This window comes from Polyergus mexicanus, unplaced genomic scaffold (assembly GCF_030449975.1).
Source record: "Polyergus mexicanus isolate NDT 795.1 unplaced genomic scaffold, iyPolMexi1.0 SCAF_8, whole genome shotgun sequence".
Lineage (NCBI taxonomy): Eukaryota > Metazoa > Arthropoda > Insecta > Hymenoptera > Formicidae > Polyergus > Polyergus mexicanus.
In genome coordinates, this window is record NW_027223328.1 from 5,457,857 (window position 1) to 5,474,978 (window position 17,122).

Genomic DNA, 17,122 nt, shown 5'->3' on the forward strand with positions numbered 1-17,122 from the left:
TCAGATTTTTAATTGATTTAACTGTACCCAAAATTGGCCAAAAGGAACTTGATGTGCTTTTTGTTAAAGGCAGCCCATCAATGTTAACTGCGAGAAAAAATTCCGTGTTTTGATCAACAATTATATTATGCTTCAAACTTAAAGAATTTAATGACTTGTGTATACCAAAATAATGAAATGAATTATTTTTAGAATTAGATTTGCGAGGTGTTCTTAAAATTGTACGTGGATCAGCTGGCAAGATATTAGTCAACGATGGTTCTTCACGTAGTATATCTAATAACTGTTTAAATGCAGTTAAACTAATATTTCTGTCAATGGACCATTTTCCTAATTTTGTCGATAAAGATTCCCTCGGTTTTGCAAATAATGGAAGTGAGATACTGGTGTCATTACGTTGCTGTAAATCACTAAGAGATGAATAATCATTCTGTTCCAAATTATTGCCTTGACTATTTAATAAAATGTTATTATTATTTGGAAGAACAATTTCATTATCAACATTATTCTTATATACTTTTTCACAATTCTGATTATAATATTGATCTGAGATTATTTCATGATTTGCTAATTGATTTATTTCACTAATCGTTGCTAATGACAGACTGAGTCTTTCATTAACTTTCCGACACAATTTTTCTCTGTGACTTTTTTTATTTGGCATTTTGAATTACCTTCAGTGAGACACAAAGTCCGAAATTAATAGATGAAAAGTGCAGTAAAAAGATTTATCGATCCGAATATAATGAGGTTGAACGTAGTATCCTAAAATATAAAACAATTCATGTTTGTTTATAGAAACTTTATAGGATAGTTGAAACGAACAATATTAGAAAGAGAATTAAAACTTCATATAGTAAATTGTTTGAATACGTCTGAACTTATACTATATTTATAAATTATAAATAAGCAATATAGATTTTATCACTTATATGTATAGTATTAAGTGTACATCTCATAGAATTATTAACATTTCATATTAACAAATTTACTAAATTGGAATTTAAGAAATAAATTACATGTGCTTTTCAAACGTTTTAAGTTTAACTACGCGGTGAATCATATATTTAGCTGGAAATTTTTTAAACCTGTTGCTTCTAATAATTTTTCTTTGTATTAATTAAATTAATTAATGGTATTAGACTAACATATTGATAGATTAAAAAATTAATATGAAGAAAAAGTATTATGTTGTAACAATGCTTACAAATGAAACTATAAACCAACCTATAAATGAAATAATATAGGATGTAGTACGGGACTTACCTTAATTTAAATGAAACTGTATACTGCCTGCTACTATTCCACGAAGTAGTTGTTTTCACACAATGCACAAATATACTTTAAACAAATTAAAACGTCGTACAAGTCGTTTTGCGTAGTTTTTCAAAGCGTGGCGTGTTACGTGAAAGACGTGAGACGAGACGAAGAACGCGAGCCAAAGAGAGAAGTTAAAACAAGTGAAAACTGACTCCCAGTGACTTCCAACTCTCACGCAGGTTGTGTTGCCAGAAACGGATCTCGGCTCACACGCACCCAATCAGAGAAGCAGAGCGCTCTGCGCAGTACATGTACGGGGTTCTCTGATTATGGGCGTGTGAGCCGGGATTCGTTTCTGGCAACACAGCCACGCAGCGCAACAAACTCCACCATTAGTAGAGATATACATCGTAATTGGTTTACGATTTTTATGGCGCTAAAATTAAAAGAATAATATTTATTAGCGTTAAAGCGCATAGCTCACTGCAGTACTATTCAGTGTATAATTACTTTTTAATATTTACAAAAAGTGTATAATTATAATAGCTTTTGCTTATTGTCAATATATATATTTCGCTTAAAATAATAAAATTTTATAACTAAACAAAACAAACTAAACAAATTAATTTAAAAGAGAATTTAAATTTATAATTAAATTAATCAAAATAAATCAAATTCAATTCAATCCAAATAAAATAATATTTCATGCAAAAGAATTTGGCGCTGCTACACCGAATAATGCGACCGCTTGAACTTGGCGCGAGACACGACCGTATTTCTTGATTCATATGATCATACAATTCACACGTATATCCAATTTCGTATATCCTATGTATTATACGTTTCTGGAAGTACTGCACATATCAAATGTGTATGTATATTAGATGTACAGTGAATATTCAATATGCGTATATCCGTTTTTCGTATATCCTACGCATATATGTTTTTGGAGCTTCTACGTATATCCATTGCGCATGTACATAAGATGTACTACAGATATTCAATATTCGTATATCCGTTTTCGTATATTCTACGTATATGCGATTTTGGATCTTCTACGTATATCCATTGCGCATGTACATAAGATGTACTATAGATATTCAATATTCGTATATCCGTTTTCGTATATTCTACGTATATGCGATTTTGGATCTTCTACGTATATCCATTGCGCATGTACATAAGATGTACTATAGATATTCAATATTCGTATATCCGTTTTCGTATATTCTACGTATATGCGTTTTTGGATCTTCTACGTATATCCATTGCGCATGTACATAAGATGTACTATAGATATTCAATATTCGTATATCCGTTTTCGTATATCCTACGTATATGCGTTTTTGGAGCTTCTACGTATATCCATTGCGCATGTACATAAGATGTACTATAGATATTCAATATTCGTATATCCGTTTTCGTATATTCTACGTATATGCGTTTTTGGATCTTCTACGTATATCCATTGCGCATGTACATAAGATGTACTATAGATATTCAATATTCGTATATCCGTTTTCGTATATTCTACGTATATGCGATTTTGGATCTTCTACGTATATCCATTGCGCATGTACATAAGATGTACTATAGATATTCAATATTCGTATATCCGTTTTCGTATATCCTACGTATATGCGTTTTTGAATCTTCTACGTATATCCATATTTGTGTGTACATAAAATGTATTATGGACATCTCATTCACGTATATATGTTTCTGGACATCCTATGTATATATACGAGATTTAATAGATGTACTTTGAATCTTACGGATATCCTATGTACATTCAAGGGACTTCTGTGCTGACTGGGTAGTTCTTTATTGTTTACAGCAGCGTACCATACGAAAAACACTTATATACAAATATATAAATATATCTATTCTAATATTATATTTGAATATATGTATGTACATTATGTGAGACAGTATATAAATGTAGATTTTCATGTATAATTATTACAAATATAATTATCACATTGATATGGGATTATCTCTTTGAAAAATAATGTGTTCATATATACACTCCAATGTAATTGTAAAATTGAGAAGTCGGTTAGGAGCAAAATATTGTAAGATTTTTATTTTGTGATATAGATAATAGACAATATACTGCATTTGGATATGGCATGCTAAAGCACTGTCTTCGATGATCTATTCACTGACTAAATAGCAATACAAATGCTACTCAATCTTCTAACACAATCACACGAAATCATTATTGCTTCAATAAATATTGCAAGTTGATGAATAAGCGTTGATCATTCCATTACAGATCACAAGATTCTATTAGCGGAGACTATAATATTGAACTCTCGCTTAAAAAATTCTCGTGCTTTGTAATAGATTGCTTCTTGATATTCGTTGCAAGCTGGATCTGTGTGTGGTTTGCAAATTATTTTATTCATTATTGTCGTCTGCTAAAATCAAAATAAGCATGATGTAATATTAATAAATATGACTTTATATCATTTACCTTTGTACAACAATCTTACTCATATAACTGTCTTCATCACAATTCAATCTTTTTTTCAATTTAATAGAAAACACAATACTTAAAAATATTATGTGAATTATAAAAATATAATAAAATTACTCACTTTAATTATAATGTACCTCGTTGCAAAATTTTTAGAATTTGTTGTACATTCCTATAATACCCAAACACTTTCACGAACAAAATGTTTATTCAATGACACTTTTCTGTAAGATTAGAAAATCTAAAAAGCTTACAGATATATATTTTGAAAAACTATAAAAATAATAACTAGATATAAATATAATAATAGAGAGAAACACGCGAGGTTAAGATAACTGTCATGTACCTTGTTGCAACATTTAAGAATTTGTTGTACATTCTCATGGCACCCAAACACTTTCATGCAAAAAATGCTTATTCAATGACACTTCAGTAAGATCAGAAAATCTAAAAAATTTACAAATATATATTTTGAAAATATAAATACGATCATACTAAATATAAATACAGAAAAAAATACGCGAGGTTAAGATAACTGTCATGTATGCAGTAGGTAATATAGGCTACGCTACGATTGGAAAAAAAACTACGGATGTTCCGAAACACTGCATTAATAAATTATGATAAGGAAATTTTATAATCTTTTAACTTCATTGACCAACCACCAAAATATTATGCATCTATATCGACTAATCTCTTATCGACCGCAGTCATAGAAAAAACATTGTTAGAAAATTTTTATTATTTATTTATATATAGATTTATTTTTTGCATAAATTAATACGTTATTCAGAAAGAGTACCGACAATAATAAATAACTTCGGTCTAAAACACGGAAATCGCTAAAGAAACCGATGTCGTCCAATGACTGCATTTTTTCCGTGCTTTTTACTGTTGAAATTATGGCATTAAAGTGTTAATAGTTGTATATTTATGATTCTTAAAAAATGATAGTCCGACGAAATTTTTTACACTACCCAATAAACACATGATGGTATATTAAGCGTTTATTAAACGTAGAATTAGTATAAAAGTGATATAAGTATACCAAATAAACGTTTTAATTTTTATGGTTTTTATATGATCATATAATATACGATAATGATATCCATTTTTATTATGTTTTTATAATACAAAACGAATTTTATACGTTGAAAAATAGTATACGAGTATACGAAAAGAAAGATTTAATTTTTAGAATGTATCTATGTCTATTTTATTCCTTAAAATCGTATATTTATGTAATCGAAAAAACGTTTATTGAAAACGTATATAATTTATGAAAAAGATCTCATTTATAAATGTTTAGAAAATACTATTGTATAAATAATATAATCTATGTTTTTAAAACGTCAATAAACTGTTGCACAAAAATAATATATATACACACATGATTTTACAACTAAAATATTATACAACTAATAAAAATATTTTAAATATATTTTATATTATTTATATTTAACGATATATTAAGCTAAATAGAGATATGTTCTCAACATTTATAATGATTACACGAACTTCCTTTTATAAACGTATAAAGATATCGCGTTATACAACTATTCCTAATATCCATGTCATGATACATATATATTTTGAATTTTAATTTTGATTATAGTATTAATAATTTTATGGATTTCTCATTAAACTAATGTGACACGCAATTTTATTGTTATGATAATAATAATAATAACGTCTTTATTTAACCGAGTTTACAATAAATGGTAAAGTACATCAGTACAAATATTTACTCGGCTCAAATGGCGAGAGGTACACATTCCAATGGCTGTTTTACAGCCGAATGAGATATATTATTACATTAAAATATAAATATTTTAATGATTTATAAAATATATCGCATGGATTATATACAGCTCATTGGAATAATCATTGCATTTTAATATGTGTAAGTGTATTCTGAAGTGCGTATGTTTCATTTTCTGTGAAGGAAAGTGAATTTGGTTCAAGTGCATATAGATATATGTTCAATGGTAAGTAAAATTAAAAATTTACTAAAACGGCTTCATAGTATTGCCGGCAACAAAGAACTATATTGATATTCGTCTTTTGTTAAACATAAGCATCTCGATTCCGCGGTGAACTGGCTGTCCGGCTGCCGCTACTGCCATAGCTGTGTTGCCACACGAGATCCTGGCTCACACGCACACAATCAGAGAACCCCGTACATGTACTGTGCAGAGCCGCAGTACATGTACGAGGTTCTTTGATTGTGTGCATGTTAGCCGGGACCTCGTTCTGGTAACAAGCTGCCATATCACTTCAGTCAGTGCCGACAGCTCCATGGATCAAATAACATTCCTAAAGCTTAAGATCTTGTCGGATTTTTGTATTTTATTTTATTTCGTGTTTAACTGTCGCAAGTGTGTGTACATTTTGGCATTTTCTATCAATATTCGTGAATTGACGAAATAATTAACAAATTGAAAGTTTTAAACTGCGGAGAATAGTGCCGAAAACTGCCGCAGGGAACGAGTTTGCGATCATTCGATCCATTTCTTAACGATTCCATCGGTGATATTGAATTTCGACAGCGTGTTCAAAGGTGAAAATCTTATTATTGTATTTTTATATTTTGTTTCGCTTCTTTTTTCTATTTCGTTTAACTGCAATGAAAGTATTTATATATTAGTATTTCATATTAACATAATTAATGGTTTTAAGGTTTGTTTTATTACGTAAGAGGTTTTTTCTGATTTATTTTTTCGAATTATTTGAAGATTTATTAGTTGGAAAGACTATTTATTACGCATATGTACCAAACGTTTTTCACATTAGATTTTAAACATTAATTTATATGTTCTCGCGCAAATCGATGAAAGTAATGATATTTTTTCTTTATTTTAAAATTATTGTTGGGTAAATGTTCAGATTAACTTACACTTCACGGATCATTTTCATTTTTACATATATTATAGAGGGCACATTCTAAAATATATGTGAAAATGAAAACGATCCGTGAGGTGTAAGTTAATCTGAACATTTACCGTAGTAGTATATTTGGATAAAATATGATCTATTAATTTTTCGAAATAAGCATTACCTCTGAAAAAGTGCGAACAATTTACTAAAACATAGCGCTTTTCATTGTGGCTAATTTTCAACTTATTATTTAATTAATTTAATATTAACAATTCAATCAATTACACAGGAAATTTCAGATTTAAACAAATAGAACAGACTCTCTCAGTATATCTCGGATAAATTTATTATTATTGTGTTGTAGCTATATAATCGTATATAATATATTCATTTAAAAACAAAAATTGCTTGAAAGGATAATAAAGAAAACGTATTTTAAACAGTCATTGCAATACGTTTATATATATATACTCGTTATTCGTAAAAATTATGTATTCGTAAAACATAATTTATCCGTTTATCAAATACGATTTTAATTGGTTGGAGAATAGCATTAAAAATACGAATAAATGTAGTTTATGACAACGTATATCAACCGGACATCACAACTAAAATTATACGAATTGATATACGTTGAATCTATTATATTTAGATACCCCGTAAATACTTAATTTAAACGTATAATATACCGTCGTGTGTTTATTGGGTATCGTCAATATCCCTCGTGCAATATAAATTTTTCTCTTTGATTTCGATTACTGCCAAAGATATCGCTGTTAATAAAGAAAGACATTATTCTACACGATTTTTGCTACAAGGATTGACGCATTAGATTCTAAAATAAATAAAGTTACGATTATTAAAGCAATACAACGGGCCAAAATCGCGTCGCCTTTGCCTGCGTCCTTCGCGTCTAATGAATCTATCTCTTAAATCACAGCAATTTTTAAAGAAATTAACGCGTTGTTCGAGAACTACATAATTTTACTGTATGCTATTGAAATTACGCCATTAATATTTTAAAAATTGTATCTCTTTCTAAATTGTGTCCATTATAAAGGCGGAACAGCTCTATATAATGTCGAGAATTCGGCTCGCTATATCGCTTTAATAATCGTCAGCTCATTTATTTTAAAATCTAATGAGTGAATCTTTGTAGCGGAGATCATACAGAATAATGTCTTTCTTCAATAGTATCGATATCTTTAACAGTAGACGAGATCTAAGCGAAGAATGTATCTGACGCGGACGTTCTCGGCAAAGGCGTCACGATTTCGGCCTGTTGTATTGTTTTAATAATCGTAGGTTTATTAATTTTAAAATTTTAATGCGTCGATCCTTATAACGGAGATCATATAGAACAGCGTCTTTCTTGAATAATATCGATATCTTTAATGGTGGACGAAATGTAAGCAAAGAATGTGTTAAACGTGAAGATCCCAGGCAAAAGCGTCACGATTTCGACCCGCTATATCGCTTTAATATAATCAAAGTTATATTAATTTCAAAACGCTAACGCGTTAATCCTTATATTGAAGAGCGCGAACAATAGTGTCTTTCACGAATAACATCTATACTTGGTGACAGCTGAAATCAAAGCGAAAAGTAAGTTTTTTCGAAGGAGCGATTGTGTGTATACATAATGACTTCGGTGTAAAGCATGACAATCGCTAAAAAATCCATTGTCGTCCAACGTCTGCTTTTTTTCTCGTGTTCTGGATTATTGAAATTACGACATTGTTTTAATAGTTTTGTATTTATAATTCTTTAAACATAACAGCGCGACGAGGTTTTATATTATCGCCAGTATCCCTCACGTCAGATACATGTTTCGTTTTGATTTCGATTGCCATTAAAGTATCGATGTTATTCGAGACAGACATTATTCTACATAATCTCCGCTACTAGAATTGACGCATTAAAATTTCAAAATGAATAAACTTAGGATTAGTAAAGCTCTAAAGCGTGCCGAAATCGCGACGCCTTTGCCAAAATCGTCCGCGTCAGATACATTATTCGCTTTGATTTCGACTACCGTTAAATATATGGATGTTATTGGAGAAAGACATTATTCTACATGATCATCGCTACGAGGATTGACGCATTAAATTTTTTAAATTAATAAGCGGACGATTATTAAAGCGATATAGTTGGCCAAAATCGCGACATTATATACGGCTGCTCCGCCTTTAATAAATACATCTTAGAAAAAAATACAATTTGTAAAATAATAATGTCTTAATTTCAATAGCACCCAGTGCGTAAAATAATGTAGTTCCAAATGACGCGTCAATTTCTCTAAAAATTGCTGTTATTTAAGAGATAGATTCATTATACGCGAACGACCCAAAGACGTCGCGATTTTGACCGGCTATATCGCTTTCATTATCGTCAACTCATTAATTTTAAAAATCTAATGCGTCAATCCTTGTAGCGGAGATCATATAGAATAATGTCTTTCTCCAATAACATCGATATGTTTAACAATAGTCGAGATCAAAGCGAATAATGTATCTGACGCGGACGATCTTGGCAAAGGCGTCGCGATTTCGGCACATTTTAGATCTTTACTAATGTAGGTTTATTAAATTAAAAATTTTAATGCATCAATCCTTGCAGCGGAGATCATGTAGAACAGTGTCTTTCTTGAATAATATCGATATCTTTAATGGTAGATGAGATTAAAGCGAATAATATATCTGACGCGGACGATCTCGGCAAAAGAGTCACGATTTCGGCCGGTTGTATCGCTTTAATAATCGTAAGGTTATTAATTTTAAAATTCTAATCCGTCAATCCTTATAGCGGAAATCATATAGAATAATGTCTTTCTACAATAACATCGATATATTTAACGTTAGTCGAGATCAAAGCGAATAATGTATCTAACGCGGACGATCTCGGCAAAAATGTCGCGATTTCGGCACATTTTATTGTTAGAGCTTTGCTGATTATAGATTTATTCATTTTAAAATTTTCATGCGTCACTCCTTGTAACGGAGATCATATAGAATAAAGTCTTTCTCGAATAACATCGATACTTATAATGGTAGTCGAAATCAAAACAAAACATGTGTCTGACGCGAAGGATACTGGCGATAATGTAAAACCTCGTCGCATTATTATGTTTAGAGAATCATAAATATAAAACTATCAAGACATTAATGCCGTAATTCCAATAATACAGAACACGAGAAAAAATGCAACCGTCGGACGACATTGGATTCTTTAGCGATTGTCATGCTTTACACCGAAGTTGTTATCTACACACAATCGTTCCTTCGGAAAAACTTACTTTTCTCTTTCATCTCTGCTATCACCAAATGTAGATGTTATTCGAGAAAGACACTATTGTTCGTGCTCTTCACTATAAAGATTAACGCGTTAGCATTTTGAAATAAATATAACTTCGATTATATTAAGGCGACATAGCGGGCCGAAATCGTGACGCCTTTGCCGAAATCGTTCGCATCAGATACATTCTTCGCTTTAATCTCGACTACCGTTAAAGATATCGATGTTATTGGAGAAAGACATTATTCTACATGATTTCCGCTACAAGGATTGACGCATTAGATTTTTAAAATTAATAAGTTGACGATTATTAAAGTGATATAGCGGGCCGAAATCTCGACGTTATAGGACCATTCCGCCTTTATAATGAACACAATTTAGAAAAAAATACAATTCGTGAAATATTAATGGCGTAATTTCAATAGCACGCAGTATGTAAAATAATGTAGTTTTTGAACAACACGTCAATTTCTTTAAAAATTACTGTGATTTAAGAGATAGATTGATTAGACGCGAAGAACTCAGGCAAAGGCAATGCGATTTTGGTTCGTTGTATCGCTTTAATAATCGTAGCTTTATCAAATTTAAAATTTAATGCGTTAATCCTTGTAGTGGAAATCATATTTTTTAACCTCACATCCTATTTCAATGCCTCATTACAGTGTAAGACTCTAATTTTAAATCAGAATATTATTTTTTGTTTACTAAACTTTAATGAGATGTTTAATAGTTGATAATAGTATGTATTATTGTGCTAATATTTCTACTGAAATTATTCTATGTGCAAAATTTTAATTTATAATGCTTTAAATTTAAATGAACTAGTGCAGCTATAAAGAACAGATCTGTTTGTATAGTATTATTTATTATCCATTAGAAACGATAAAAATGAAATATAATTTAATGTATCACGTGCAAAAGCATATATTACATATAGAATTATAATATAAAAATTAAATATAGAATTAAAAGCTGAATTAAACATTTTGTATATTTCTCTATCATTATCTTAAAAGAAATTACAATCTTAAAAGGAATAATAACAGTATCAGTATCATCTAAATATAGTATTAATAGTGAAACGCAGTATGAGTATCATTGTTCTTGAAATATATTAATTTAAACATTTTGTATGTTTCTCTATCATTATTCTAAAAGAAATTACAATCTTAAAAGAAATAATAACAGTGTCAATAGCATCAATATTATTAATAGTATAAATCACAGTATCAGTCTCGTTAGTAATATGTATATTTATATTATTGTATATTTGTATATATATTAAGGCTCCTGAGTAGTCACCGTGAAACTCCGAGTTGACGGTGGCGACATAGGAATAAAGATGCTGCGGTAGGAATAAGAACTCTGTTCAACGACTTATCATATAAGTCAGTGCTGGGATTTACTTGCACATTTTGGCCCGATTTCGTGACTCACGCCTATTGTTCCCCACTCACCGCTCGTGCGTTAGCAACGAGTCTCCAGATACGCGTAACTAAGGAACGCGACGCTTTGTCTCAGGAGCGTCCGTATATAAGAATGCCCAAATATAATAATAAGACAATACTTTTCTATAATTAAAAGTTTTTCTTCAATATTTTATATCAATAAATTATAAAATATTGAAAAAAAATTTTTAATTCTAAGAATTTTCGCGGTGTATTTAGAAAAGTATTGTCTTATTATTATATTTGTGCATTCTTACATATAAACGCTCCTGAGACGAAGCGTCGCGGTCCTTAATCACGCATATCTGGCGACTCGTTGCTAACGCACGAGCGGTGAGTGGGGAGCAATAGGCGTGAGCCACAGAATCGGGCCGAAATGTGCAAGTAAATCCCAGCAGCACTGATATAAGTGAACTGGGATTTATATGTAACTTTCGGCTAGATTTTTTAGCTCACGCCTACTGCTCGCTGCTCCCCTCTTATCCCTCGCTCCTTAGCAACGCATCACTGCATCGTAAATCGTAACTAAGGAGCGCATCACTTAGTTTCAAGAACGTGCGTATCACAAATGTGATAGCACAATACTTTGATAACCATAAAACATAAATATTTTGAATTGTTATAGAACGTACATATACGTAATTAATAATAGAATAATAATTATTTTTGTTATTAATACAAAATAAAATATTGAATAGAAAATTTTAATGAGAACCTCTACTACTAGAGAACTAGAGTATTGTGCTATTATATTTATGATGCGCACGTTCCTGTGACTAGCAGGGGAGGACGCGACTTTAGGATTACCGAATTGAAAAAGGCTTTTATAGTGTAGTACTCTATTAGAAAAATACTTGCGCAAAGGGATAGACCGCAATGCTAGCCATTTCCAAGAAAATTATTTAAACAATATGGCTTTCATATATCTGGCTCCGGTATATCAATTAGCAAAAAGTTGGTGTAGCTCGGGCATTAAGCGCGTGACTATCACGCATCCAACCCGGGTTCAATTTTTGTCCCTGCCACTCTTTTTCTCATTCTTTTTTCATACAATCTAACAACGAATATTTATTCATGTAAAATAAAGTTAATTAAATTAAATTTTTTTTAATTTGCACTTTCGGAAGGCAATTTTCTTTTAATTTATTCATGAAACTGAGCATAATTTTTGTTAAACTTACAACCTTATTATTTTATGCATTCTACTCGATATAAAATAAAGCAAATAAAACGCCACTATATGAACATAGTTATAATTTAATATAAAATTACAAACAAACTTCATCCTTATTCATCCTTATTATCACTAACATCAACATTCTCTACAGATCGGTTACAATTATTCGGATGATATACTTGTCGTATTTACTTGTTGTAATTTTGTATTAAATTATAATTATGTTCAAAAAGTGGCGTTTTATTTACTTCGTTTTGTATCGGATAGAATGTATAAAATAATAAATTAAAATTGAATAAATTAAATTGAATAAATTAAAAGAAAATTGCCTTCCAAAAGTGCAATTAAAAAAAATTTAATTTAATTAACTTTATTTTACATGAATAAATATTCGTTGCTAGATTGTATAAAAAAGAATGAGAAAAAAACGTGCCAGGGACAAGAATTGAACCCGGGTCTGATGCGTGGTAGTCATCCGCTTTAATGCCCGAGCTACGTCGCCTTTTCGATAATCGACCTAACGGAGCTGTATATAAGAAAATATATTATTTAAATATTATTAAAATCAAATTTTTGGGGAAATGGCTGAGCATTGCGCCCTTCCTTTGCTCAAGTATTTTTCTAATAGAGTACTACACTATATAATAGATATATAAAAGATATATACTATATATATGTTACATGTTAGTTACAAGTTACCAGCGTGTTACCCATATGTCAGAATTTTTATGCAGCGTCTCACGTTGCAAATCGATGAACTATGAGGCATGAAAAATGACGTTTTGGCAGCCCAAATTATTCTTGCGTGCCATTTCGTAATTATTCACTTTATGCTAATGCTGTGATGTGTAACGTATTTGTGAAACTTATAAAATTGTGCGAAAACTAAGCTTAGCAAGTTAAGTATTATGTAAAAAGAACATTTTCCACTTCTTTCGACAGCTGTCAAACTACATGTTTTCCCGTATGACTAGGCTTACTTTGACACTCATTTTATAGTTATTTATTAATTGTCAAAGGAAAAGCTTAGTTTTCGGACAATTTTACGAGTATACTAAAGCGATCTGTAGTCTTGTTTCTTTAAAATATCGTTTTATTTAAAAATGGCACGCAAGAATTCTCAGCGTGTCATTTCTCGCTTCTGACGTCACCATTCCAATATGGCCGCGGCGACTACTCAGGAGCCTTAACAATGAGACTTATACTGTAATTCATACTAATAATACTATTGATGATACTGATACTGTGATTTATACTATTAATGAAACTGATACTGTTATTATCTCCTCTCAGATAAGTACATTTACTGGTATTTCAAATTAATAAAAAACAAAATTGTTAATTACAATATTTTCTATGCTTATAATCATATCTTGCACTAATATTCGATGATAAAATCTACGTATGCTATTCGCTTTTAATGTTTCTTACAATAGTTTGTAATCTGCAATATCACTCTTATAAACTTATAAAAATTACATTCGAAATACATTAAATTAAACAGTTGGTATATTTCTCTATCATTATCTTAAAAGAAATTATAATCTTAAAAGAAATAATAACAGTATCGGTATCATCAAAATATAGTACTAATAGTGAAGCGTAACATGAGTATCATTGTTTTTGAAATATATTAACTTAAACATTTTGTATGTTTCTCTATCATTATTCTAAAAGAAATTACAATCTTAAAAGAAATAATAACAGTGTCAATAGCATCAATATTATTAATAGTATAAATCACAGTATCAGTCTTATTAGTAATATGTATATTTATATTATTGCATATTTGTATATATATTAACAATGAGACTTATACTGTAATTCATACTATTAATACTATTGATGATACTGATACTGTGATTTATACTATTTAAGTACATACTATTAATGAAACTGATACTATTATTATTTCTTTTCAGATAAGTACGTTTACTAGTATTTCAAATTAATAAAAAACAAAACTGTTAATTACAATATTTTCTATGCTTATGATCATATCTTACACTAATATTCGATGATAAAATCTACATATGCTATTCGCTTTCAATGTTTCTTACAATAGTTTGTACTCTGCAATATCACTCTTATAAACTTATAAAAATTACACTCGAAATACATTAAATTGAACATTTGGTATATTTCTCTATCATTATCCTAAAAGAAATTACAATCTTAAAAGAAATAATAACAGTATCAGTACTATCGAAATATAGTATTAATAGTGAATCGCAGCGAGTATCATTGTTCTTGAAATATATTAATTTAAACATTTTGTACATTCTCTATCATTATTTTAAAAGAAATAATAACAGTATCAGTCTCATTGTTATATGTATATAAATATATATATTAACAATGAGACTGATACTGTCATTCATATTATTAATACTATTGATGATTCTGATACTGTGTTTTGTACTAATTAATGAAACTGATGCTGTTATTATTTTTTTCCGATTATAATATTAAAAAATACTAAGAAAATACTATTTTAGTAATTTTAGTTTTGAAAAAAGTAAGAAATATATTATTTTTAGCGTTTCAATAAGTGCATTTGTGAAGGTACATATTTTAATATGTATACTTTCGTTATTTCATATTATTTGTAACGTGTTTATTATATATTTGTGTCACATTAATGATGAAAGTAATGGCAAATAGTTTGTACAAATAATTTTACATCACTATACAAAATATGACACCAATACATAATCAACATGTTTTAAATAACATAGAAGATCGAAAAATTAAGTTTGTTGTCAACATGTTTTTAAAATTTTTTGTGTTGAAATTACAGCAACTCTCAAATCCATAAAAAAATAGAAATAATGAAAAAATTTGAAGATCTTTCAACTTCCTAATAAAAAACTAAAGAATTTATATCTTCTTTGATTGTTGAGAACTTTAGTATATTATTATAAATATATATGTATTAATTATAAGTATATATTAAATACATATTAATTGTAAAAGTATTTGTTATTATTAATATAATAATAAAAACTTACATTTTCGTTGTAAAGCTTTCTGTTGATTATAAAGTTATGTTTTTATTTGTGGCGATGTACGTTTAGCAAGAGATGTGTATTTTTTTCTTATTGTTTGAATCTCTTGTAAAGATGGTAGTTTCAGTTTTTTCATATATTCAGAAAATACTTTTAGTGCTATTTCCTTTTCTTCCTGAGACCAACGAGTTCTTTTTGTTGATCCATAAGGAGATGCTAGAAGAAAAGTAAGGTATTATTTTAAAAAATACTTATATGTATGAAAGTAAATTATAAGCATATACAGGGTGACTACGGATATTCAGCGTGTGTAGGTATAGTTCGCCAAATTAAATACGATAGCCATGTGACATTTTGCATATTTCATGGTATTTATTATTATTAATAAGCAATTAATTATTAAATATTAGCGAACGCATGTGCGAAAATCTGTGTTCTGGAATCATAATCTTTATGAAAATGCTGTGATTTGTTTACAATCGCCTAACGAGTGATTCCCATCCTCTAGCATAATAATATTTAAAATTTTTGGTTAAGTGGATCAGACTTAAATATTCATTAGAACTGTTGATTATTCGAAGAATCATTAATCCTTCGAATAATCAATAATTATATAATATTTTAGATATAATTTTTGAGACTAAAAATTTTAAATGTAGAAAATGGGATTGTATTAAAACGCTAGTCGCTATATATCGTCTGCAGTTGCTATACACAGATGATTGTTAACAAATTCTTGTTCAAATTTTCTTTAAGATCATGACTCAAAAGACGGCCACCGATTCATTCGCTAATATTATGCAATTTTTGAATATTGCAAAATCTGTAAAATGTTACAAAATTTCATGTTTAGATTGGCGAATTTTACACATCTGTATGCCTTGAATTATCAAAAATATCCTATGCATAAATTATACGAAAAAATTGGAAAACAAAACTTTACACTGCCACAAAACTTTAAAAATTATATGTACAATACGTTAATTATTATTCACAAGAACATTTTTGCTAAAATTTTTTATAGAATAAGTTTTACGAATTATTACAAATGTATTGCAGGAGTTTCATACATTTTTTCTTCAGGATTATATTTTGCGACTTTATTAATCGCACAGATGCAGTAATCATATATTTTGGGATCATAAATTGAATCAAAGTTTTCGATGTTTGTATTCATATCTTGCCAAGAAGAAACGACCAAGAAGACGTAATCTAACGCGAATCATATCATGGTGATGCTGCGATTTATATTTGATGCACAATTTATTTGTATACAAAATCAACAATTCGTCGTATCTTATAACACGAGACACTTCATCGTCTTGCATGACTGGAAAAACATCTTTCCTCAAAATTTTACTTGCGGATAGATCTGCTTACAATCTTTCTACCCATAATCATAATACATTTATTTTTTGTGAATTTTTTTCCAAAGCAATTTCTAGAATGATGATGAATTGTGCTTTTTGCAAAAAAACCCTTGCATTTGGCACAAACAGTAAAATCTTTAGCATCTTTTTGATGTTCTTTATTATGACGTCGACATACTATAAGTTTTCCGTTATTCAATTTGGAC